This window comes from Oncorhynchus mykiss, chromosome 17 (genome assembly GCF_057628025.1).
Source record: "Oncorhynchus mykiss isolate SJ-2025 chromosome 17, ASM5762802v1, whole genome shotgun sequence".
Lineage (NCBI taxonomy): Eukaryota > Metazoa > Chordata > Actinopteri > Salmoniformes > Salmonidae > Oncorhynchus > Oncorhynchus mykiss.
The window spans coordinates 43,147,458-43,170,122 of NC_143038.1; the positions used below are offsets into that span (position 1 = coordinate 43,147,458).

Genomic DNA, 22,665 nt, shown 5'->3' on the forward strand with positions numbered 1-22,665 from the left:
AAACACTGTAAACAGTTTGAGTAGCTGTAATATATCATTCTTTCGCAGAGGCGATATCATAGCCTATGAAGTCCATCTGAGGCGTGATTATTGCTGGTTGAAAACTTAACCCAATACCCCGCTTGGGATGACTTGAAATATAGTCAGCCTTGGCAATTTTTGATAGTCTCATGTGAGACTGCTATACATGTGAAAGAGAAGATAGTGACAAGACCAAACATGGGCTGCATCCAGCTCATTTATTATATAACCTTTTTGATGCTTCAGCTGACAGTTGAACATTATCTTGCAACTAGGTAGAAACAGAAAAAAGGTGTCAGTAGTATATGCTGTGTCAGAAGTAGGGTTCGGGAGAATGAACTCAGCAACAGCGGGTTTGGGCCCACAGTTTCAGCTTTGCCCCCACACTGCCTCGAATTGTTGCAAGTAGTATGTTACCCAAAGCCACTTGACCCACTTTGTCTTGCCTCCTCTAGAGGCAGCTATGGCAAGATTTACATGAAAAGGTTTTGGGTTCGTCCCCCATTGCAGCTGAGCCAGCGGTGCTGATTACCCAAAGTGCTTTGCTCTCGATATTGGTTTTGTCCAGGAAAAAAGGGAACATCTATTGAACAAGTACCCCACCTTGCCATTAATTACATGTAATCGAGAATCCACCAGTGTTAGGTAGGGGGCGAACTGCTAGACATACCAATGTAACAAAAAATAATACAGTTTGCCGAGAAGCTGTGCGAGATACTGCAAGCAGTTTGAATAGCAGATTTCTGATATTCTATCGCAGTGGCATTATCATAGCCTATGAGGTCCATCCGAGGAGTGGTTATTGTTGGGTGACAACTTAACCCAAAACTTTACATTGGAACGACATGAAATATAGTCAGAAGTAGTCTTGGGGAGAATAGGTTCAGCAACAGGTGGTATTGGTCCACAATTCCAGTTTTGCCCCCCACACTGCCTCTAATTCTTGCAAGAAGTAAGGTACCCTTAGCCACGTTATACACTTCCACTAGAGGCAGCGGTGGCAAGGTTGAGTTGAAAAGGTTTTGGGTTTGCGACCCATTGCAGCTGAGCCAGTGGTGCAGATTACCCAAAATGCTTTGCTCTCGATATTGTTTTTTTTACTACTGGAAAAAGGTAACATCTATTGAATAAGTACCCCACCTTGCCATGAATGACATGTCATCAAGAATCCACCAAAGTGGTAGGTAGGGGGCGAACTGCTAGACATTGCAATGTTAAAACACAATGTTACCGTTAAAGGAGAAGCTGTGCAAAACACTGTAAACAGTTTGAGTAGCTGTAATATATCATTCTTTCGCAGAGGTGATATCATAGCCTATGAAGTCCATCTGAGGCGTGATTATTGCTGGTTGAAAACTTAACCCAATACCCCGCTTGGGATGACTTGAAATATAGTCAGCCTTGGCAATTTTTGATAGTCTCATGTGAGACTGCTATACATGTGAAAGAGAAGATAGTGACAAGACCAAACATGGGCTGCATCCAGCTCATTTATTATATAACCTTTTTGATGCTTCAGCTGACAGTTGAACATTATCTTGCAACTAGGTAGAAACAGAAAAAAGGTGTCAGTAGTATATGCTGTGTCAGAAGTAGGGTTCGGGAGAATGAACTCAGCAACAGCGGGTTTGGGCCCACAGTTTCAGCTTTGCCCCCACACTGCCTCGAATTGTTGCAAGTAGTATGTTACCCAAAGCCACTTGACCCACTTTGTCTTGCCTCCTCTAGAGGCAGCTATGGCAAGATTTACATGAAAAGGTTTTGGGTTCGTCCCCCATTGCAGCTGAGCCAGCGGTGCTGATTACCCAAAGTGCTTTGCTCTCGATATTGGTTTTGTCCAGGAAAAAAGGGAACATCTATTGAACAAGTACCCCACCTTGCCATTAATTACATGTAATCGAGAATCCACCAGTGTTAGGTAGGGGGCGAACTGCTAGACATACCAATGTAACAAAAAATAATACAGTTTGCCGAGAAGCTGTGCGAGATACTGCAAGCAGTTTGAATAGCAGATTTCTGATATTCTATCGCAGTGGCATTATCATAGCCTATGAGGTCCATCCGAGGAGTGGTTATTGTTGGGTGACAACTTAACCCAAAACTTTACATTGGAACGACATGAAATATAGTCAGAAGTAGTCTTGGGGAGAATAGGTTCAGCAACAGGTGGTATTGGTCCACAATTCCAGTTTTGCCCCCCACACTGCCTCTAATTCTTGCAAGAAGTAAGGTACCCTTAGCCACGTTATACACTTCCACTAGAGGCAGCGGTGGCAAGGTTGAGTTGAAAAGGTTTTGGGTTTGCGACCCATTGCAGCTGAGCCAGTGGTGCAGATTACCCAAAATGCTTTGCTCTCGATATTGTTTTTTTTACTACTGGAAAAAGGTAACATCTATTGAATAAGTACCCCACCTTGCCATGAATGACATGTCATCAAGAATCCACCAAAGTGGTAGGTAGGGGGCGAACTGCTAGACATTGCAATGTTAAAACACAATGTTACCGTTAAAGGAGAAGCTGTGCAAAACACTGTAAACAGTTTGAGTAACTGTAATATATCATTCTTTCGCAGAGGCGATATCATAGCCTATGAAGTCCATCTGAGGCGTGATTATTGCTGGTTGAAAACTTAACCCAATACCCCGCTTGGGATGACTTGAAATATAGTCAGCCTTGGCAATTTTTGATAGTCTCATGTGAGACTGCTATACATGTGAAAGAGAAGATAGTGACAAGACCAAACATGGGCTGCATCCAGCTCATTTATTATATAACCTTTTTGATGCTTCAGCTGACAGTTGAACATTATCTTGCAACTAGGTAGAAACAGAAAAAAGGTGTCAGTAGTATATGCTGTGTCAGAAGTAGGGTTCGGGAGAATGAACTCAGCAACAGCGGGTTTGGGCCCACAGTTTCAGCTTTGCCCCCACACTGCCTCGAATTGTTGCAAGTAGTATGTTACCCAAAGCCACTTGACCCACTTTGTCTTGCCTCCTCTAGAGGCAGCTATGGCAAGATTTACATGAAAAGGTTTTGGGTTCGTCCCCCATTGCAGCTGAGCCAGCGGTGCTGATTACCCAAAGTGCTTTGCTCTCGATATTGGTTTTGTCCAGGAAAAAAGGGAACATCTATTGAACAAGTACCCCACCTTGCCATTAATTACATGTAATCGAGAATCCACCAGTGTTAGGTAGGGGGCGAACTGCTAGACATACCAATGTAACAAAAAATAATACAGTTTGCCGAGAAGCTGTGCGAGATACTGCAAGCAGTTTGAATAGCAGATTTCTGATATTCTATCGCAGTGGCATTATCATAGCCTATGAGGTCCATCCGAGGAGTGGTTATTGTTGGGTGACAACTTAACCCAAAACTTTACATTGGAACGACATGAAATATAGTCAGAAGTAGTCTTGGGGAGAATAGGTTCAGCAACAGGTGGTATTGGTCCACAATTCCAGTTTTGCCCCCCACACTGCCTCTAATTCTTGCAAGAAGTAAGGTACCCTTAGCCACGTTATACACTTCCACTAGAGGCAGCGGTGGCAAGGTTGAGTTGAAAAGGTTTTGGGTTTGCGACCCATTGCAGCTGAGCCAGTGGTGCAGATTACCCAAAATGCTTTGCTCTCGATATTGTTTTTTTTACTACTGGAAAAAGGTAACATCTATTGAATAAGTACCCCACCTTGCCATGAATGACATGTCATCAAGAATCCACCAAAGTGGTAGGTAGGGGGCGAACTGCTAGACATTGCAATGTTAAAACACAATGTTACCGTTAAAGGAGAAGCTGTGCAAAACACTGTAAACAGTTTGAGTAGCTGTAATATATCATTCTTTCGCAGAGGCGATATCATAGCCTATGAAGTCCATCTGAGGCGTGATTATTGCTGGTTGAAAACTTAACCCAATACCCCGCTTGGGATGACTTGAAATATAGTCAGCCTTGGCAATTTTTGATAGTCTCATGTGAGACTGCTATACATGTGAAAGAGAAGATAGTGACAAGACCAAACATGGGCTGCATCCAGCTCATTTATTATATAACCTTTTTGATGCTTCAGCTGACAGTTGAACATTATCTTGCAACTAGGTAGAAACAGAAAAAAGGTGTCAGTAGTATATGCTGTGTCAGAAGTAGGGTTCGGGAGAATGAACTCAGCAACAGCGGGTTTGGGCCCACAGTTTCAGCTTTGCCCCCACACTGCCTCGAATTGTTGCAAGTAGTATGTTACCCAAAGCCACTTGACCCACTTTGTCTTGCCTCCTCTAGAGGCAGCTATGGCAAGATTTACATGAAAAGGTTTTGGGTTCGTCCCCCATTGCAGCTGAGCCAGCGGTGCTGATTACCCAAAGTGCTTTGCTCTCGATATTGGTTTTGTCCAGGAAAAAAGGGAACATCTATTGAACAAGTACCCCACCTTGCCATTAATTACATGTAATCGAGAATCCACCAGTGTTAGGTAGGGGGCGAACTGCTAGACATACCAATGTAACAAAAAATAATACAGTTTGCCGAGAAGCTGTGCGAGATACTGCAAGCAGTTTGAATAGCAGATTTCTGATATTCTATCGCAGTGGCATTATCATAGCCTATGAGGTCCATCCGAGGAGTGGTTATTGTTGGGTGACAACTTAACCCAAAACTTTACATTGGAACGACATGAAATATAGTCAGAAGTAGTCTTGGGGAGAATAGGTTCAGCAACAGGTGGTATTGGTCCACAATTCCAGTTTTGCCCCCCACACTGCCTCTAATTCTTGCAAGAAGTAAGGTACCCTTAGCCACGTTATACACTTCCACTAGAGGCAGCGGTGGCAAGGTTGAGTTGAAAAGGTTTTGGGTTTGCGACCCATTGCAGCTGAGCCAGTGGTGCAGATTACCCAAAATGCTTTGCTCTCGATATTGTTTTTTTTACTACTGGAAAAAGGTAACATCTATTGAATAAGTACCCCACCTTGCCATGAATGACATGTCATCAAGAATCCACCAAAGTGGTAGGTAGGGGGCGAACTGCTAGACATTGCAATGTTAAAACACAATGTTACCGTTAAAGGAGAAGCTGTGCAAAACACTGTAAACAGTTTGAGTAGCTGTAATATATCATTCTTTCGCAGAGGCGATATCATAGCCTATGAAGTCCATCTGAGGCGTGATTATTGCTGGTTGAAAACTTAACCCAATACCCCGCTTGGGATGACTTGAAATATAGTCAGCCTTGGCAATTTTTGATAGTCTCATGTGAGACTGCTATACATGTGAAAGAGAAGATAGTGACAAGACCAAACATGGGCTGCATCCAGCTCATTTATTATATAACCTTTTTGATGCTTCAGCTGACAGTTGAACATTATCTTGCAACTAGGTAGAAACAGAAAAAAGGTGTCAGTAGTATATGCTGTGTCAGAAGTAGGGTTCGGGAGAATGAACTCAGCAACAGCGGGTTTGGGCCCACAGTTTCAGCTTTGCCCCCACACTGCCTCGAATTGTTGCAAGTAGTATGTTACCCAAAGCCACTTGACCCACTTTGTCTTGCCTCCTCTAGAGGCAGCTATGGCAAGATTTACATGAAAAGGTTTTGGGTTCGTCCCCCATTGCAGCTGAGCCAGCGGTGCTGATTACCCAAAGTGCTTTGCTCTCGATATTGGTTTTGTCCAGGAAAAAAGGGAACATCTATTGAACAAGTACCCCACCTTGCCATTAATTACATGTAATCGAGAATCCACCAGTGTTAGGTAGGGGGCGAACTGCTAGACATACCAATGTAACAAAAAATAATACAGTTTGCCGAGAAGCTGTGCGAGATACTGCAAGCAGTTTGAATAGCAGATTTCTGATATTCTATCGCAGTGGCATTATCATAGCCTATGAGGTCCATCCGAGGAGTGGTTATTGTTGGGTGACAACTTAACCCAAAACTTTACATTGGAACGACATGAAATATAGTCAGAAGTAGTCTTGGGGAGAATAGGTTCAGCAACAGGTGGTATTGGTCCACAATTCCAGTTTTGCCCCCCACACTGCCTCTAATTCTTGCAAGAAGTAAGGTACCCTTAGCCACGTTATACACTTCCACTAGAGGCAGCGGTGGCAAGGTTGAGTTGAAAAGGTTTTGGGTTTGCGACCCATTGCAGCTGAGCCAGTGGTGCAGATTACCCAAAATGCTTTGCTCTCGATATTGTTTTTTTTACTACTGGAAAAAGGTAACATCTATTGAATAAGTACCCCACCTTGCCATGAATGACATGTCATCAAGAATCCACCAAAGTGGTAGGTAGGGGGCGAACTGCTAGACATTGCAATGTTAAAACACAATGTTACCGTTAAAGGAGAAGCTGTGCAAAACACTGTAAACAGTTTGAGTAGCTGTAATATATCATTCTTTCGCAGAGGTGATATCATAGCCTATGAAGTCCATCTGAGGCGTGATTATTGCTGGTTGAAAACTTAACCCAATACCCCGCTTGGGATGACTTGAAATATAGTCAGCCTTGGCAATTTTTGATAGTCTCATGTGAGACTGCTATACATGTGAAAGAGAAGATAGTGACAAGACCAAACATGGGCTGCATCCAGCTCATTTATTATATAACCTTTTTGATGCTTCAGCTGACAGTTGAACATTATCTTGCAACTAGGTAGAAACAGAAAAAAGGTGTCAGTAGTATATGCTGTGTCAGAAGTAGGGTTCGGGAGAATGAACTCAGCAACAGCGGGTTTGGGCCCACAGTTTCAGCTTTGCCCCCACACTGCCTCGAATTGTTGCAAGTAGTATGTTACCCAAAGCCACTTGACCCACTTTGTCTTGCCTCCTCTAGAGGCAGCTATGGCAAGATTTACATGAAAAGGTTTTGGGTTCGTCCCCCATTGCAGCTGAGCCAGCGGTGCTGATTACCCAAAGTGCTTTGCTCTCGATATTGGTTTTGTCCAGGAAAAAAGGGAACATCTATTGAACAAGTACCCACCTTGCCATTAATTACATGTAATCGAGAATCCACCAGTGTTAGGTAGGGGGCGAACTGCTAGACATACCAATGTAACAAAAAATAATACAGTTTGCCGAGAAGCTGTGCGAGATACTGCAAGCAGTTTGAATAGCAGATTTCTGATATTCTATCGCAGTGGCATTATCATAGCCTATGAGGTCCATCCGAGGAGTGGTTATTGTTGGGTGACAACTTAACCCAAAACTTTACATTGGAACGACATGAAATATAGTCAGAAGTAGTCTTGGGGAGAATAGGTTCAGCAACAGGTGGTATTGGTCCACAATTCCAGTTTTGCCCCCACACTGCCTCTAATTCTTGCAAGAAGTAAGGTACCCTTAGCCACGTTATACACTTCCACTAGAGGCAGCGGTGGCAAGGTTGAGTTGAAAAGGTTTTGGGTTTGCGACCCATTGCAGCTGAGCCAGTGGTGCAGATTACCCAAAATGCTTTGCTCTCGATATTGTTTTTTTTACTACTGGAAAAAGGTAACATCTATTGAATAAGTACCCCACCTTGCCATGAATGACATGTCATCAAGAATCCACCAAAGTGGTAGGTAGGGGGCGAACTGCTAGACATTGCAATGTTAAAACACAATGTTACCGTTAAAGGAGAAGCTGTGCAAAACACTGTAAACAGTTTGAGTAGCTGTAATATATCGTTCTTTCGCAGAGGCGATATCATAGCCTATGAAGTCAATCTGAGGCGTGATTATTGCTGGTTGAAAACTTAACCCAATACCCCGCTTGGGATGACTTGAAATATAGTCAGCCTTGGCAATTTTTGATAGTCTCATGTGAGACTGCTATACATGTGAAAGAGAAGATAGTGACAAGACCAAACATGGGCTGCATCCAACTCATTTATTCTATAACCTTTTTGATGCTTCAGCTGACAGTTGAACATTATCTTGCAACTAGGTAGAAACAGAAAAAAGGTGTCAGTAGTATATGCTGTGTCAGAAGTAGGGTTCGGGAGAATGAACTCAGCAACAGCGGGTTTGGGCCCACAATTTCAGCTTTGCCCCCACACTACCTCGAATTGTTGCAAGTAGTATGTTACCCAAAGCCACTTGACCCACTTTGTCTTGCCTCCTCTAGAGGCAGCTATGGCAAGATTTACATAAAAAGGTTTTGGGTTCGTCCCCCATTGCAGCTGAGCCAGCGGTGCTGATTACCCAAAGTGCTTTGCTCTCGATATTGGTTTTGTCCAGGAAAAAAGGGAACATCTATTGAACAAGTACCCCACCTTGCCATTAATTACATGTAATCGAGAATCCACCAGTGTTAGGTAGGGGGCGAACTGCTAGACATACCAATGTAACAAAAAATAATACAGTTTGCCGAGAAGCTGTGCGAGATACTGCAAGCAGTTTGAATAGCAGATTTCTGATATTCTATCGCAGTGGCATTATCATAGCCTATGAGGTCCATCCGAGGAGTGGTTATTGTTGGGTGACAACTTAACCCAAAACTTTACATTGGAACGACATGAAATATAGTCAGAAGTAGTCTTGGGGAGAATAGGTTCAGCAACAGGTGGTATTGGTCCACAATTCCAGTTTTGCCCCCACACTGCCTCTAATTCTTGCAAGAAGTAAGGTACCCTTAGCCACGTTATACACTTCCACTAGAGGCAGCGGTGGCAAGGTTGAGTTGAAAAGGTTTTGGGTTTGCGACCCATTGCAGCTGAGCCAGTGGTGCAGATTACCCAAAATGCTTTGCTCTCGATATTGTTTTTTTTACTACTGGAAAAAGGTAACATCTATTGAATAAGTACCCCACCTTGCCATGAATGACATGTCATCAAGAATCCACCAAAGTGGTAGGTAGGGGGCGAACTGCTAGACATTGCAATGTTAAAACACAATGTTACCGTTAAAGGAGAAGCTGTGCAAAACACTGTAAACAGTTTGAGTAGCTGTAATATATCATTATTTCGCAGAGGCGATATCATAGCCTATGAAGTCCATCTGAGGCGTGATTATTGCTGGTTGAAAACTTAACCCAATACCCCGCTTGGGATGACTTGAAATATAGTCAGCCTTGGCAATTTTTGATAGTCTCATGTGAGACTGCTATACATGTGAAAGAGAAGATAGTGACAAGACCAAACATGGGCTGCATCCAGCTCATTTATTATATAACCTTTTTGATGCTTCAGCTGACAGTTGAACATTATCTTGCAACTAGGTAGAAACAGAAAAAAGGTGTCAGTAGTATATGCTGTGTCAGAAGTAGGGTTCGGGAGAATGAACTCAGCAACAGCGGGTTTGGGCCCACAGTTTCAGCTTTGCCCCCACACTGCCTCGAATTGTTGCAAGTAGTATGTTACCCAAAGCCACTTGACCCACTTTGTCTTGCCTCCTCTAGAGGCAGCTATGGCAAGATTTACATGAAAAGGTTTTGGGTTCGTCCCCCATTGCAGCTGAGCCAGCGGTGCTGATTACCCAAAGTGCTTTGCTCTCGATATTGGTTTTGTCCAGGAAAAAAGGGAACATCTATTGAACAAGTACCCCACCTTGCCATTAATTACATGTAATCGAGAATCCACCAGTGTTAGGTAGGGGGCGAACTGCTAGACATACCAATGTAACAAAAAATAATACAGTTTGCCGAGAAGCTGTGCGAGATACTGCAAGCAGTTTGAATAGCAGATTTCTGATATTCTATCGCAGTGGCATTATCATAGCCTATGAGGTCCATCCGAGGAGTGGTTATTGTTGGGTGACAACTTAACCCAAAACTTTACATTGGAACGACATGAAATATAGTCAGAAGTAGTCTTGGGGAGAATAGGTTCAGCAACAGGTGGTATTGGTCCACAATTCCAGTTTTGCCCCCACACTGCCTCTAATTCTTGCAAGAAGTAAGGTACCCTTAGCCACGTTATACACTTCCACTAGAGGCAGCGGTGGCAAGGATGAGTTGAAAAGGTTTTGGGTTTGCGACCCATTGCAGCTGAGCCAGTGGTGCAGATTACCCAAAATGCTTTGCTCTCGATATTGTTTTTTTTTACTACTGGAAAAAGGTAACATCTATTGAATAAGTACCCCACCTTGCCATGAATGACATGTCATCAAGAATCCACCAAAGTGGTAGGTAGGGGGCGAACTGCTAGACATTGCAATGTTAAAACACAATATTACCGTTAAAGGAGAAGCTGTGCAAAACACTGTAAACAGTTTGAGTAGCTGTAATATATCATTCTTTCGCAGAGGCGATATCATAGCCTATGAAGTCCATCTGAGGCGTGATTATTGCTGGTTGAAAACTTAACCCAATACCCCGCTTGGGATGACTTGAAATATAGTCAGCCTTGGCAATTTTTGATAGTCTCATGTGAGACTGCTATACATGTGAAAGAGAAGAAGACCAAACATGGGCTGCATCCAACTCATTTATTCTATAACCTTTTTGATGCTTCAGCTGACAGTTGAACATTATCTTGCAACTAGGTAGAAACAGAAAAAAGGTGTCAGTAGTATATGCTGTGTCAGAAGTAGGGTTCGGGAGAATGAACTCAGCAACAGCAGGTTTGGGCCCACAATTTCAGCTTTGCCCCCACACTGCCTCGAATTGTTGCAAGTAGTATGTTACCCAAAGCCACTTGACCCACTTTGTCTTGCCTCCTCTAGAGGCAGCTATGGCAAGATTTACATGAAAACGTTTTGGGTTCGTCCCCCATTGCAGCTGAGCCAGTGGTGCTGATTACTCAAAGTGCTTTGCTCTCGATATTGGTTTTGTCCAGGAAAAAAGGGAACATCTATTGAACAAGTACCCCACCTTGCCATTAATTACATGTAATCGAGAATCCACCAGTGTTAGGTAGGGGGCGAACTGCTAGACATACCAATGTAACAAAAAATAATACAGTTTGCCGAGAAGCTGTGCGAGATACTGCAAGCAGTTTGAATAGCAGATTTCTGATATTCTATCACAGTGGCATTATCATAGCCTATGAGGTCCATCCGAGGAGTGGTTATTGTTGGGTGACAACTTAACCCAAAACTTTACATTGGAACGACATAAAATATAGTCAGAAGTAGTCTTGGGGAGAATAGGTTCAGCAACAGGTGGTATTGGTCCACAATTCCAGTTTTGCCCCCACACTGCCTCTAATTCTTGCAAGAAGTAAGGTACCCTTAGCCACGTTATACACTTCCACTAGAGGCAGCGGTGGCAAGGATGAGTTGAAAAGGTTTTGGGTTTGCGACCCATTGCAGCTGAGCCAGTGGTGCAGATTACCCAAAATGCTTTGCTCTCGATATTGTTTTTTTTTACTACTGGAAAAAGGTAACATCTATTGAATAAGTACCCCAACTTGCCATGAATGACATGTCATCAAGAATCCACCAAAGTGGTAGGTAGGGGGCGAACTGCTAGACATTGCAATGTTAAAACACAATATTACCGTTAAAGGAGAAGCTGTGCAAAACACTGTAAACAGTTTGAGTAGCTGTAATATATCATTCTTTCGCAGAGGCGATATCATAGCCTATGAAGTCCATCTGAGGCGTGATTATTGCTGGTTGAAAACTTAACCCAATACCCCGCTTGGGATGACTTGAAATATAGTCAGCCTTGGCAATTTTTGATAGTCTCATGTGAGACTGCTATACATGTGAAAGAGAAGAAGACCAAACATGGGCTGCATCCAACTCATTTATTCTATAACCTTTTTGATGCTTCAGCTGACAGTTGAACATTATCTTGCAACTAGGTAGAAACAGAAAAAAGGTGTCAGTAGTATATGCTGTGTCAGAAGTAGGGTTCGGGAGAATGAACTCAGCAACAGCAGGTTTGGGCCCACAATTTCAGCTTTGCCCCCACACTGCCTCGAATTGTTGCAAGTAGTATGTTACCCAAAGCCACTTGACCCACTTTGTCTTGCCTCCTCTAGAGGCAGCTATGGCAAGATTTACATGAAAACGTTTTGGGTTCGTCCCCCATTGCAGCTGAGCCAGTGGTGCTGATTACTCAAAGTGCTTTGCTCTCGATATTGGTTTTGTCCAGGAAAAAAGGGAACATCTATTGAACAAGTACCCCACCTTGCCATTAATTACATGTAATCGAGAATCCACCAGTGTTAGGTAGGGGGCGAACTGCTAGACATACCAATGTAACAAAAAATAATACAGTTTGCCGAGAAGCTGTGCGAGATACTGCAAGCAGTTTGAATAGCAGATTTCTGATATTCTATCGCAGTGGCATTATCATAGCCTATGAGGTCCATCCGAGGAGTGGTTATTGTTGGGTGACAATTTAACCCAAAACTTTACATTGGAACGACATGAAATATAGTCAGAAGTAGTCTTGGGGAGAATAGGTTCAGCAACAGGTGGTATTGGTCCACAATTCCAGTTTTGCCCCCACACTGCCTCTAATTCTTGCAAGAAGTAAGGTACCCTTAGCCACGTTATACACTTCCACTAGAGGCAGCGGTGGCAAGGTTGAGTTGAAAAGGTTTTGGGTTTGCGACCCATTGCAGCTGAGCCAGTGGTGCAGATTACCCAAAATGCTTTGCTCTCGATATTGTTTTTTTTACTACTGGAAAAAGGTAACATCTATTGAATAAGTACCCCACCTTGCCATGAATGACATGTCATCAAGAATTTACCAAAGTGGTAGGTAGGGGGCGAACTGCTAGACATTGCAATGTTAAAACACAATATTACCGTTAAAGGAGAAGCTGTGCAAAACACTGTAAACAGTTTGAGTAGCTGTAATATATCGTTCTTTCGCAGAGGCGATATCATAGCCTATGAAGTCAATCTGAGGCGTGATTATTGCTGGTTGAAAACTTAACCCAATACCCCGCTTGGGATGACTTGAAATATAGTCAGCCTTGGCAATTTTTGATAGTCTTATGTGAGACTGCTATACATGTGAAAGAGAAGATAGTGACAAGACCAAACATGGGCTGCATCCAACTCTTTTATTCTATAACCTTTTTGATGCTTCAGCTGACAGTTGAACATTATCTTGCAACTAGGTAGAAACAGAAAAAAGGTGTCAGTAGTATATGCTGTGTCAGAAGTAGGGTTCGGGAGAATGAACTCAGCAACAGCGGGTTTAGGCCCACAATTTCAGTTTTGCCCCCACACTGCCTCGAATTGTTGCAAGTAGTATGTTACCCAAAGCCACTTGACCCACTTTGTCTTGCCTCCTCTAGAGGCAGCTATGGCAAGATTTACATGAAAACGTTTTGGGTTCGTCCCCCATTGCAGCTGAGCCAGTGGTGCTGATTACTCAAAGTGCTTTGCTCTCGATATTGGTTTTGTCCAGGAAAAAAGGGAACATCTATTGAACAAGTACCCCACCTTGCCATTAATTACATGTAATCGAGAATCCACCAGTGTTAGGTAGGGGGCGAACTGCTAGACATACCAATGTAACAAAAAATAATACAGTTTGCCGAGAAGCTGTGCGAGATACTGCAAGCAGTTTGAATAGCAGATTTCTGATATTCTATCGCAGTGGCATTATCATAGCCTATGAGGTCCATCCGAGGAGTGGTTATTGTTGGGTGACAACTTAACCCAAAACTTTACATTGGAACGACATGAAATATAGTCAGAAGTAGTCTTGGGGAGAATAGGTTCAGCAACAGGTGGTATTGGTCCACAATTCCAGTTTTGCCCCCACACTGCCTCTAATTCTTGCAAGAAGTAAGGTACCCTTAGCCACGTTATACACTTCCACTAGAGGCAGCGGTGGCAAGGATGAGTTGAAAAGGTTTTGGGTTTGCGACCCATTGCAGCTGAGCCAGTGGTGCAGATTACCCAAAATGCTTTGCTCTCGATATTGTTTTTTTTACTACTGGAAAAAGGTAACATCTATTGAATAAGTACCCCACCTTGCCATGAATGACATGTCATCAAGAATCCACCAAAGTGGTAGGTAGGGGGCGAACTGCTAGACATTGCAATGTTAAAACACAATATTACCGTTAAAGGAGAAGCTGTGCAAAACACTGTAAACAGTTTGAGTAGCTGTAATATATCATTCTTTCGCAGAGGCGATATCATAGCCTATGAAGTCCATCTGAGGTGTGATTATTGCTGGTTGAAAACTTAACCCAATACCCCGCTTGGGATGACTTGAAATATTGTCAGCCTTGGCAGCGGGTTTGGGCCCACAATTTCAGCTTTGCCCCCACACTGCCTCGAATTGTTGCAAGTAGTATGTTACCCAAAGCCACTTGACCCACTTTGTCTTGCCTCCTCTAGAGGCAGCTATGGCAAGATTTACATGAAAACGTTTTGCGTTCGTCCCCCATTGCAGCTGAGCCAGTGGTGCTGATTACCCAAAGTGCTTTGCTCTCGATATTGGTTTTGTCCAGGAAAAAAGGGAACATCTATTGAACAAGTACCCCACCTTGCCATTAATTGCATGTAATCGAGAATCCACCAGTGTTAGGTAGGGGGCGAACTGCTAGACATACCAATGTAACAAAAAATAATACAGTTTGCCGAGAAGCTGTGCGAGATACTGCAAGCAGTTTGAAAAGCAGATTTCTGATATTCTATCGCAGTGGCATTATCATAGCCTATGAGGTCCATCCGAGGAGTGGTTATTGTTGGGTGACAACTTAACCCAAAACTTTACATTGGAACGACATGAAATATAGTCAGAAGTAGTCTTGGGGAGAATAGGTTCAGCAACAGGTGGTATTGGTCCACAATTCCAGTTTTGCCCCCACACTGCCTCTAATTCTTGCAAGAAGTAAGGTACCCTTAGCCACGTTATACACTTCCACTAGAGGCAGCGGTGGCAAGGTTGAGTTGAAAAGGTTTTGGGTTTGCGACCCATTGCAGCTGAGCCAGTGGTGCAGATTACCCAAAATGCTTTGCTCTCGATATTGTTTTTTTTACTACTGGAAAAAGGTAACATCTATTGAATAAGTACCCCCACCTTGGCATGAATGACATGTCATCAAGAATCCACCAAAGTGGTAGGTAGGGGGCGAACTGCTAGACATTGCAATGTTAAAACACAATATTACCGTTAAAGGAGAAGCTGTGCAAAACACTGTAAACAGTTTGAGTAGCTGTAATATATCATTCTTTCGCAGAGGCGATATCATAGCCTATGAAGTCCATCTGAGGCGTGATTATTGCTGGTTGAAAACTTAACCCAATACCCCGCTTGGGATGACTTGAAATATAGTCAGCCTTGGCAATTTTTGATAGTCTTATGTGAGACTGCTATACATGTGAAAGAGAAGATAGTGACAAGACCAAACATGGGCTGCATCCAACTCATTTATTCTATAACCTTTTTGATGCTTCAGCTGACAGTTGAACATTATCTTGCAACTAGGTAGAAACAGAAAAAAGGTGTCAGTAGTATATGCTGTGTCAGAAGTAGGGTTCGGGAGAATGAACTCAGCAACAGCGGGTTTAGGCCCACAATTTCAGTTTTGCCCCCACACTGCCTCGAATTGTTGCAAGTAGTATGTTACCCAAAGCCACTTGACCCACTTTGTCTTGCCTCCTCTAGAGGCAGCTATGGCAAGATTTACATGAAAACGTTTTGGGTTCGTCCCCCATTGCAGCTGAGCCAGTGGTGCTGATTACTCAAAGTGCTTTGCTCTCGATATTGGTTTTGTCCAGGAAAAAAGGGAACATCTATTGAACAAGTACCCCACCTTGCCATTAATTACATGTAATCGAGAATCCACCAGTGTTAGGTAGGGGGCGAACTGCTAGACATACCAATGTAACAAAAAATAATACAGTTTGCCGAGAAGCTGTGCGAGATACTGCAAGCAGTTTGAATAGCAGATTTCTGATATTCTATCGCAGTGGCATTATCATAGCCTATGAGGTCCATCCGAGGAGTGGTTATTGTTGGGTGACAACTTAACCCAAAACTTTACATTGGAACGACATGAAATATAGTCAGAAGTAGTCTTGGGGAGAATAGGTTCAGCAACAGGTGGTATTGGTCCACAATTCCAGTTTTGCCCCCACACTGCCTCTAATTCTTGCAAGAAGTAAGGTACCCTTAGCCACGTTATACACTTCCACTAGAGGCAGCGGTGGCAAGGATGAGTTGAAAAGGTTTTGGGTTTGCGACCCATTGCAGCTGAGCCAGTGGTGCAGATTACCCAAAATGCTTTGCTCTCGATATTGTTTTTTTTACTACTGGAAAAAGGTAACATCTATTGAATAAGTACCCCACCTTGCCATGAATGACATGTCATCAAGAATCCACCAAAGTGGTAGGTAGGGGGCGAACTGCTAGACATTGCAATGTTAAAACACAATATTACCGTTAAAGGAGAAGCTGTGCAAAACACTGTAAACAGTTTGAGTAGCTGTAATATATCATTCTTTCGCAGAGGCGATATCATAGCCTATGAAGTCCATCTGAGGTGTGATTATTGCTGGTTGAAAACTTAACCCAATACCCCGCTTGGGATGACTTGAAATATTGTCAGCCTTGGCAGCGGGTTTGGGCCCACAATTTCAGCTTTGCCCCCACACTGCCTCGAATTGTTGCAAGTAGTATGTTACCCAAAGCCACTTGACCCACTTTGTCTTGCCTCCTCTAGAGGCAGCTATGGCAAGATTTACATGAAAACGTTTTGCGTTCGTCCCCCATTGCAGCTGAGCCAGTGGTGCTGATTACCCAAAGTGCTTTGCTCTCGATATTGGTTTTGTCCAGGAAAAAAGGGAACATCTATTGAACAAGTACCCCACCTTGCCATTAATTACATGTAATCGAGAATCCACCAGTGTTAGGTAGGGGGCGAACTGCTAGACATACCAATGTAACAAAAAATAATACAGTTTGCCGAGAAGCTGTGCGAGATACTGCAAGCAGTTTGAAAAGCAGATTTCTGATATTCTATCGCAGTGGCATTATCATAGCCTATGAGGTCCATCCGAGGAGTGGTTATTGTTGGGTGACAACTTAACCCAAAACTTTACATTGGAACGACATGAAATATAGTCAGAAGTAGTCTTGGGGAGAATAGGTTCAGCAACAGGTGGTATTGGTCCACAATTCCAGTTTTGCCCCCACACTGCCTCTAATTCTTGCAAGAAGTAAGGTACCCTTAGCCACGTTATACACTTCCACTAGAGGCAGCGGTGGCAAGGTTGAGTTGAAAAGGTTTTGGGTTTGCGACCCATTGCAGCTGAGCCAGTGGTGCAGATTACCCAAAATGCTTTGCTCTCGATATTGTTTTTTTTACTACTGGAAAAAGGTAACATCTATTGAATAAGTACCCCCACCTTGGCATGAATGACATGTCATCAAGAATCCACCAAAGTGGTAGGTAGGGGGCGAACTGCTAGACATTGCAATGTTAAAACACAATATTACCGTTAAAGGAGAAGCTGTGCAAAACACTGTAAACAGTTTGAGTAGCTGTAATATATCATTCTTTCGCAGAGGCGATATCATAGCCTATGAAGTCCATCTGAGGCGTGATTATTGCTGGTTGAAAACTTAACCCAATACCCCGCTTGGGATGACTTGAAATATAGTCAGCCTTGGCAATTTTTGATAGTCTTATGTGAGACTGCTATACATGTGAAAGAGAAGATAGTGACAAGACCAAACATGGGCTGCATCCAACTCATTTATTCTATAACCTTTTTGATGCTTCAGCTGACAGTTGAACATTATCTTGCAACTAGGTAGAAACAGAAAAAAGGTGTCAGTAGTATATGCTGTGTCAGAAGTAGGGTTCGGGAGAATGAACTCAGCAACAGCGGGTTTAGGCCCACAATTTCAGTTTTGCCCCCACACTGCCTCGAATTGTTGCAAGTAGTATGTTACCCAAAGCCACTTGACCCACTTTGTCTTGCCTCCTCTAGAGGCAGCTATGGCAAGATTTACATGAAAACGTTTTGGGTTCGTCCCCCATTGCAGCTGAGCCAGTGGTGCTGATTACTCAAAGTGCTTTGCTCTCGATATTGGTTTTGTCCAGGAAAAAAGGGAACATCTATTGAACAAGTACCCCACCTTGCCATTAATTACATGTAATCGAGAATCCACCAGTGTTAGGTAGGGGGCGAACTGCTAGACATACCAATGTAACAAAAAATAATACAGTTTGCCGAGAAGCTGTGCGAGATACTGCAAGCAGTTTGAATAGCAGATTTCTGATATTCTATCGCAGTGGCATTATCATAGCCTATGAGGTCCATCCGAGGAGTGGTTATTGTTGGGTGACAACTTAACCCAAAACTTTACATTGGAACGACATGAAATATAGTCAGAAGTAGTCTTGGGGAGAATAGGTTCAGCAACAGGTGGTATTGGTCCACAATTCCAGTTTTGCCCCCACACTGCCTCTAATTCTTGCAAGAAGTAAGGTACCCTTAGCCACGTTATACACTTCCACTAGAGGCAGCGGTGGCAAGGATGAGTTGAAAAGGTTTTGGGTTTGCGACCCATTGCAGCTGAGCCAGTGGTGCAGATTACCCAAAATGCTTTGCTCTCGATATTGTTTTTTTTACTACTGGAAAAAGGTAACATCTATTGAATAAGTACCCCACCTTGCCATGAATGACATGTCATCAAGAATCCACCAAAGTGGTAGGTAGGGGGCGAACTGCTAGACATTGCAATGTTAAAACACAATATTACCGTTAAAGGAGAAGCTGTGCAAAACACTGTAAACAGTTTGAGTAGCTGTAATATATCATTCTTTCGCAGAGGCGATATCATAGCCTATGAAGTCCATCTGAGGTGTGATTATTGCTGGTTGAAAACTTAACCCAATACCCCGCTTGGGATGACTTGAAATATTGTCAGCCTTGGCAGCGGGTTTGGGCCCACAATTTCAGCTTTGCCCCCACACTGCCTCGAATTGTTGCAAGTAGTATGTTACCCAAAGCCACTTGACCCACTTTGTCTTGCCTCCTCTAGAGGCAGCTATGGCAAGATTTACATGAAAACGTTTTGCGTTCGTCCCCCATTGCAGCTGAGCCAGTGGTGCTGATTACCCAAAGTGCTTTGCTCTCGATATTGGTTTTGTCCAGGAAAAAAGGGAACATCTATTGAACAAGTACCCCACCTTGCCATTAATTACATGTAATCGAGAATCCACCAGTGTTAGGTAGGGGGCGAACTGCTAGACATACCAATGTAACAAAAAATAATACAGTTTGCCGAGAAGCTGTGCGAGATACTGCAAGCAGTTTGAAAAGCAGATTTCTGATATTCTATCGCAGTGGCATTATCATAGCCTATGAGGTCCATCCGAGGAGTGGTTATTGTTGGGTGACAACTTAACCCAAAACTTTACATTGGAACGACATGAAATATAGTCAGAAGTAGTCTTGGGGAGAATAGGTTCAGCAACAGGTGGTATTGGTCCACAATTCCAGTTTTGCCCCCACACTGCCTCTAATTCTTGCAAGAAGTAAGGTACCCTTAGCCACGTTATACACTTCCACTAGAGGCAGCGGTGGCAAGGTTGAGTTGAAAAGGTTTTGGGTTTGCGACCCATTGCAGCTGAGCCAGTGGTGCAGATTACCCAAAATGCTTTGCTCTCGATATTGTTTTTTTTACTACTGGAAAAAGGTAACATCTATTGAATAAGTACCCCCACCTTGGCATGAATGACATGTCATCAAGAATCCACCAAAGTGGTAGGTAGGGGGCGAACTGCTAGACATTGCAATGTTAAAACACAATATTACCGTTAAAGGAGAAGCTGTGCAAAACACTGTAAACAGTTTGAGTAGCTGTAATATATCATTCTTTTGCAGAGGCGATATCATAGCCTATGAAGTCCATCTGAGGTGTGATTATTGCTGGTTGAAAACTTAACCCAATACCCCGCTTGGGATGACTTGAAATATTGTCAGCCTTGGCAGCGGGTTTGGGCCCACAATTTCAGCTTTGCCCCCACACTGCCTCGAATTGTTGCAAGTAGTATGTTACCCAAAGCCACTTGACCCACTTTGTCTTGCCTCCTCTAGAGGCAGCTATGGCAAGATTTACATGAAAACGTTTTGCGTTCGTCCCCCATTGCAGCTGAGCCAGTGGTGCTGATTACCCAAAGTGCTTTGCTCTCGATATTGGTTTTGTCCAGGAAAAAAGGGAACATCTATTGAACAAGTACCCCACCTTGCCATTAATTACATGTAATCGAGAATCCACCAGTGTTAGGTAGGGGGCGAACTGCTAGACATACCAATGTAACAAAAAATAATACAGTTTGCCGAGAAGCTGTGCGAGATACTGCAAGCAGTTTGAAAAGCAGATTTCTGATATTCTATCGCAGTGGCATTATCATAGCCTATGAGGTCCATCCGAGGAGTGGTTATTGTTGGGTGACAACTTAACCCAAAACTTTACATTGGAACGACATGAAATATAGTCAGAAGTAGTCTTGGGGAGAATAGGTTCAGCAACAGGTGGTATTGGTCCACAATTCCAGTTTTGCCCCCACACTGCCTCTAATTCTTGCAAGAAGTAAGGTACCCTTAGCCACGTTATACACTTCCACTAGAGGCAGCGGTGGCAAGGTTGAGTTGAAAAGGTTTTGGGTTTGCGACCCATTGCAGCTGAGCCAGTGGTGCAGATTACCCAAAATGCTTTGCTCTCGATATTGTTTTTTTTACTACTGGAAAAAGGTAACATCTATTGAATAAGTACCCCCACCTTGGCATGAATGACATGTCATCAAGAATCCACCAAAGTGGTAGGTAGGGGGCGAACTGCTAGACATTGCAATGTTAAAACACAATATTACCGTTAAAGGAGAAGCTGTGCAAAACACTGTAAACAGTTTGAGTAGCTGTAATATATCATTCTTTCGCAGAGGCGATATCATAGCCTATGAAGTCCATCTGAGGCGTGATTATTGCTGGTTGAAAACTTAACCCAATACCCCGCTTGGGATGACTTGAAATATTGTCATCCTTGGCAGCGGGTATGGGCCCACAATTTCAGCTTTGCCCCCACACTGCCTCGAATTGTTGCAAGTAGTATGTTACCCAAAGCCACTTGACCCACTTTGTCTTGCCTCCTCTAGAGGCAGCTATGGCAAGATTTACATGAAAACGTTTTGCGTTCGTCCCCCATTGCAGCTGAGCCAGTGGTGCTGATTACCCAAAGTGCTTTGCTCTCGATATTGGTTTTGTCCAGGAAAAAAGGGAACATCTATTGAACAAGTACCCCACCTTGCCATTAATTACATGTAATCGAGAATCCACCAGTGTTAGGTAGGGGGCGAACTGCTAGACATACCAATGTAACAAAAAATAATACAGTTTGCCGAGAAGCTGTGCGAGATACTGCAAGCAGTTTGAATAGCAGATTTCTGATATTCTATCGCAGTGGCATTATCATAGCCTATGAGGTCCATCCGAGGAGTGGTTATTGTTGGGTGACAACTTAACCCAAAACTTTACATTGGAACGACATGAAATATAGTCAGAAGTAGTCTTGGGGAGAATAGGTTCAGCAACAGGTGGTATTGGTCCACAATTCCAGTTTTGCCCCCACACTGCCTCTAATTCTTGCAAGAAGTAAGGTACCCTTAGCCACGTTATACACTTCCACTAGAGGCAGCGGTGGCAAGGTTGAGTTGAAAAGGTTTTGGGTTTGCGACCCATTGCAGCTGAGCCAGTGGTGCAGATTACCCAAAATGCTTTGCTCTCGATATTGTTTTTTTTACTACTGGAAAAAGGTAACATCTATTGAATAAGTACCCCACCTTGCCATGAATGACATGTCATCAAGAATCCACCAAAGTGGTAGGTAGGGGGCGAACTGCTAGACATTGCAATGTTAAAACACAATATTACCGTTAAAGGAGAAGCTGTGCAAAACACTGTAAACAGTTTGAGTAGCTGTAATATATCATTCTTTCGCAGAGGCGATATCATAGCCTATGAAGTCCATCTGAGGCGTGATTATTGCTGGTTGAAAACTTAACCCAATACCCCGCTTGGGATGACTTGAAAGCGGGTTTGCAGATTACCCAAAATGCTTTGCTCTCGATATTGTTTTTTTTACTACTGGAAAAAGGTAACATCTATCGAATAAGTACCCCACCTTGCCATGAATGACATGTCATCAAGAATCCACCAAAGTGGTAGGTAGGGGGCGAACTGCTAGACATTGCAATGTTAAAACACAATATTATCATTAAAGGAGAAGCTGTGCAAGACACTGTAAACAGTTTGAGTAGCTGTAATATGCCATTCTTTCTCCATCTGAGGTGTGATTATTGCTGGTTGAAAACTTGACCCACTTGAAATTTAGTCAGCCTTGGCAATTTTTGATAGTCTCATGTGAGACTGTTATACATGTGAAAGAGAAGATAGACAAGACCAAACATGGGCTGCATCCAACTCATTTATTCTATAACCTTTTTGATGTTTCAGCTGACAGTTCAACATTATCTTGTAACTAGGTAGGAACAGAAAAAAGGTGTCAGTAGTATATGCTGTGTCAGAAGTAGGGTTCGGGAGATTGAACTCAGCAACAGCGGGTTTGGGCCCACAATTTCAGCTTTGCCCCCACACTGCCTCGAATTGTTGCAAGTAGTACGTTACCCAAAGCCACTTTGCCTTGCCTCCTCTAGAGGCAGCTATGTCAAGATTTACATGAAAAGGTTTTGGGTTCGACCCCCTTTGCAGCTGAGCCAGTGGTGCTGAATACCCAAAGTGCTTT

General features: G+C 43.2%; 13 non-coding genes and 22 pseudogenes across 13 annotated transcripts; all 35 read left to right on the forward strand.

Moving 5' to 3' along the window:
• Positions 1 to 36: 36 nt before the first annotated feature.
• LOC118955861 (U4 spliceosomal RNA) lies at positions 37 to 178 on the forward strand. Its single transcript, XR_005045642.1, has one exon. It is a non-coding gene; the product is annotated as a U4 spliceosomal RNA (small nuclear RNA).
• A 591-nt stretch (positions 179 to 769) lies between these two features.
• LOC149976025 (U4 spliceosomal RNA) lies at positions 770 to 891 on the forward strand (annotated as a pseudogene).
• Positions 892 to 1,309: 418 nt separating this feature from the next.
• LOC118955862 (U4 spliceosomal RNA) lies at positions 1,310 to 1,451 on the forward strand. Its single transcript, XR_005045643.2, has one exon. It is a non-coding gene; the product is annotated as a U4 spliceosomal RNA (small nuclear RNA).
• Positions 1,452 to 2,042: 591 nt separating this feature from the next.
• Positions 2,043 to 2,164, forward strand: LOC149976026 (U4 spliceosomal RNA; annotated as a pseudogene).
• Positions 2,165 to 2,582: 418 nt separating this feature from the next.
• Positions 2,583 to 2,724, forward strand: LOC118955870 (U4 spliceosomal RNA). Its single transcript, XR_005045651.2, has one exon. It is a non-coding gene; the product is annotated as a U4 spliceosomal RNA (small nuclear RNA).
• Positions 2,725 to 3,315: 591 nt separating this feature from the next.
• Positions 3,316 to 3,437, forward strand: LOC149976027 (U4 spliceosomal RNA; annotated as a pseudogene).
• Positions 3,438 to 3,855: 418 nt separating this feature from the next.
• LOC118955864 (U4 spliceosomal RNA) lies at positions 3,856 to 3,997 on the forward strand. Its single transcript, XR_005045645.1, has one exon. It is a non-coding gene; the product is annotated as a U4 spliceosomal RNA (small nuclear RNA).
• A 591-nt stretch (positions 3,998 to 4,588) lies between these two features.
• On the forward strand, positions 4,589 to 4,710 carry LOC149976028 (U4 spliceosomal RNA; annotated as a pseudogene).
• Positions 4,711 to 5,128: 418 nt separating this feature from the next.
• LOC118955865 (U4 spliceosomal RNA) lies at positions 5,129 to 5,270 on the forward strand. The gene has a single exon (XR_005045646.1). It is a non-coding gene; the product is annotated as a U4 spliceosomal RNA (small nuclear RNA).
• Positions 5,271 to 5,861: 591 nt separating this feature from the next.
• On the forward strand, positions 5,862 to 5,983 carry LOC149976029 (U4 spliceosomal RNA; annotated as a pseudogene).
• Positions 5,984 to 6,401: 418 nt separating this feature from the next.
• On the forward strand, positions 6,402 to 6,543 carry LOC118955884 (U4 spliceosomal RNA). The gene has a single exon (XR_005045665.2). It is a non-coding gene; the product is annotated as a U4 spliceosomal RNA (small nuclear RNA).
• A 590-nt stretch (positions 6,544 to 7,133) lies between these two features.
• LOC149976030 (U4 spliceosomal RNA) lies at positions 7,134 to 7,255 on the forward strand (annotated as a pseudogene).
• A 417-nt stretch (positions 7,256 to 7,672) lies between these two features.
• Positions 7,673 to 7,814, forward strand: LOC118955866 (U4 spliceosomal RNA). Its single transcript, XR_005045647.2, has one exon. It is a non-coding gene; the product is annotated as a U4 spliceosomal RNA (small nuclear RNA).
• A 591-nt stretch (positions 7,815 to 8,405) lies between these two features.
• Positions 8,406 to 8,527, forward strand: LOC149976031 (U4 spliceosomal RNA; annotated as a pseudogene).
• A 417-nt stretch (positions 8,528 to 8,944) lies between these two features.
• On the forward strand, positions 8,945 to 9,086 carry LOC118955907 (U4 spliceosomal RNA). The gene has a single exon (XR_005045686.2). It is a non-coding gene; the product is annotated as a U4 spliceosomal RNA (small nuclear RNA).
• A 591-nt stretch (positions 9,087 to 9,677) lies between these two features.
• Positions 9,678 to 9,799, forward strand: LOC149976032 (U4 spliceosomal RNA; annotated as a pseudogene).
• Positions 9,800 to 10,217: 418 nt separating this feature from the next.
• LOC118955888 (U4 spliceosomal RNA) lies at positions 10,218 to 10,359 on the forward strand. The gene has a single exon (XR_016488153.1). It is a non-coding gene; the product is annotated as a U4 spliceosomal RNA (small nuclear RNA).
• A 1,123-nt stretch (positions 10,360 to 11,482) lies between these two features.
• On the forward strand, positions 11,483 to 11,624 carry LOC149976033 (U4 spliceosomal RNA). Its single transcript, XR_016488154.1, has one exon. It is a non-coding gene; the product is annotated as a U4 spliceosomal RNA (small nuclear RNA).
• Positions 11,625 to 12,746: 1,122 nt separating this feature from the next.
• On the forward strand, positions 12,747 to 12,888 carry LOC149976034 (U4 spliceosomal RNA). Its single transcript, XR_016488156.1, has one exon. It is a non-coding gene; the product is annotated as a U4 spliceosomal RNA (small nuclear RNA).
• A 591-nt stretch (positions 12,889 to 13,479) lies between these two features.
• On the forward strand, positions 13,480 to 13,601 carry LOC149976035 (U4 spliceosomal RNA; annotated as a pseudogene).
• A 417-nt stretch (positions 13,602 to 14,018) lies between these two features.
• Positions 14,019 to 14,151, forward strand: LOC149976036 (U4 spliceosomal RNA; annotated as a pseudogene).
• A 385-nt stretch (positions 14,152 to 14,536) lies between these two features.
• Positions 14,537 to 14,658, forward strand: LOC149976037 (U4 spliceosomal RNA; annotated as a pseudogene).
• Positions 14,659 to 15,076: 418 nt separating this feature from the next.
• Positions 15,077 to 15,218, forward strand: LOC149976038 (U4 spliceosomal RNA). Its single transcript, XR_016488155.1, has one exon. It is a non-coding gene; the product is annotated as a U4 spliceosomal RNA (small nuclear RNA).
• A 591-nt stretch (positions 15,219 to 15,809) lies between these two features.
• Positions 15,810 to 15,931, forward strand: LOC149976039 (U4 spliceosomal RNA; annotated as a pseudogene).
• A 417-nt stretch (positions 15,932 to 16,348) lies between these two features.
• On the forward strand, positions 16,349 to 16,481 carry LOC149976040 (U4 spliceosomal RNA; annotated as a pseudogene).
• Positions 16,482 to 16,866: 385 nt separating this feature from the next.
• On the forward strand, positions 16,867 to 16,988 carry LOC149976041 (U4 spliceosomal RNA; annotated as a pseudogene).
• A 418-nt stretch (positions 16,989 to 17,406) lies between these two features.
• Positions 17,407 to 17,548, forward strand: LOC118940547 (U4 spliceosomal RNA). Its single transcript, XR_005037142.2, has one exon. It is a non-coding gene; the product is annotated as a U4 spliceosomal RNA (small nuclear RNA).
• A 591-nt stretch (positions 17,549 to 18,139) lies between these two features.
• On the forward strand, positions 18,140 to 18,261 carry LOC149976042 (U4 spliceosomal RNA; annotated as a pseudogene).
• Positions 18,262 to 18,678: 417 nt separating this feature from the next.
• Positions 18,679 to 18,811, forward strand: LOC118940559 (U4 spliceosomal RNA; annotated as a pseudogene).
• A 385-nt stretch (positions 18,812 to 19,196) lies between these two features.
• LOC149976043 (U4 spliceosomal RNA) lies at positions 19,197 to 19,318 on the forward strand (annotated as a pseudogene).
• Positions 19,319 to 19,736: 418 nt separating this feature from the next.
• Positions 19,737 to 19,869, forward strand: LOC118940560 (U4 spliceosomal RNA; annotated as a pseudogene).
• Positions 19,870 to 20,254: 385 nt separating this feature from the next.
• LOC149976044 (U4 spliceosomal RNA) lies at positions 20,255 to 20,376 on the forward strand (annotated as a pseudogene).
• A 418-nt stretch (positions 20,377 to 20,794) lies between these two features.
• LOC118940556 (U4 spliceosomal RNA) lies at positions 20,795 to 20,927 on the forward strand (annotated as a pseudogene).
• Positions 20,928 to 21,312: 385 nt separating this feature from the next.
• Positions 21,313 to 21,434, forward strand: LOC149976045 (U4 spliceosomal RNA; annotated as a pseudogene).
• Positions 21,435 to 21,851: 417 nt separating this feature from the next.
• Positions 21,852 to 21,977, forward strand: LOC118940557 (U4 spliceosomal RNA; annotated as a pseudogene).
• Positions 21,978 to 22,665: the final 688 nt, after the last annotated feature.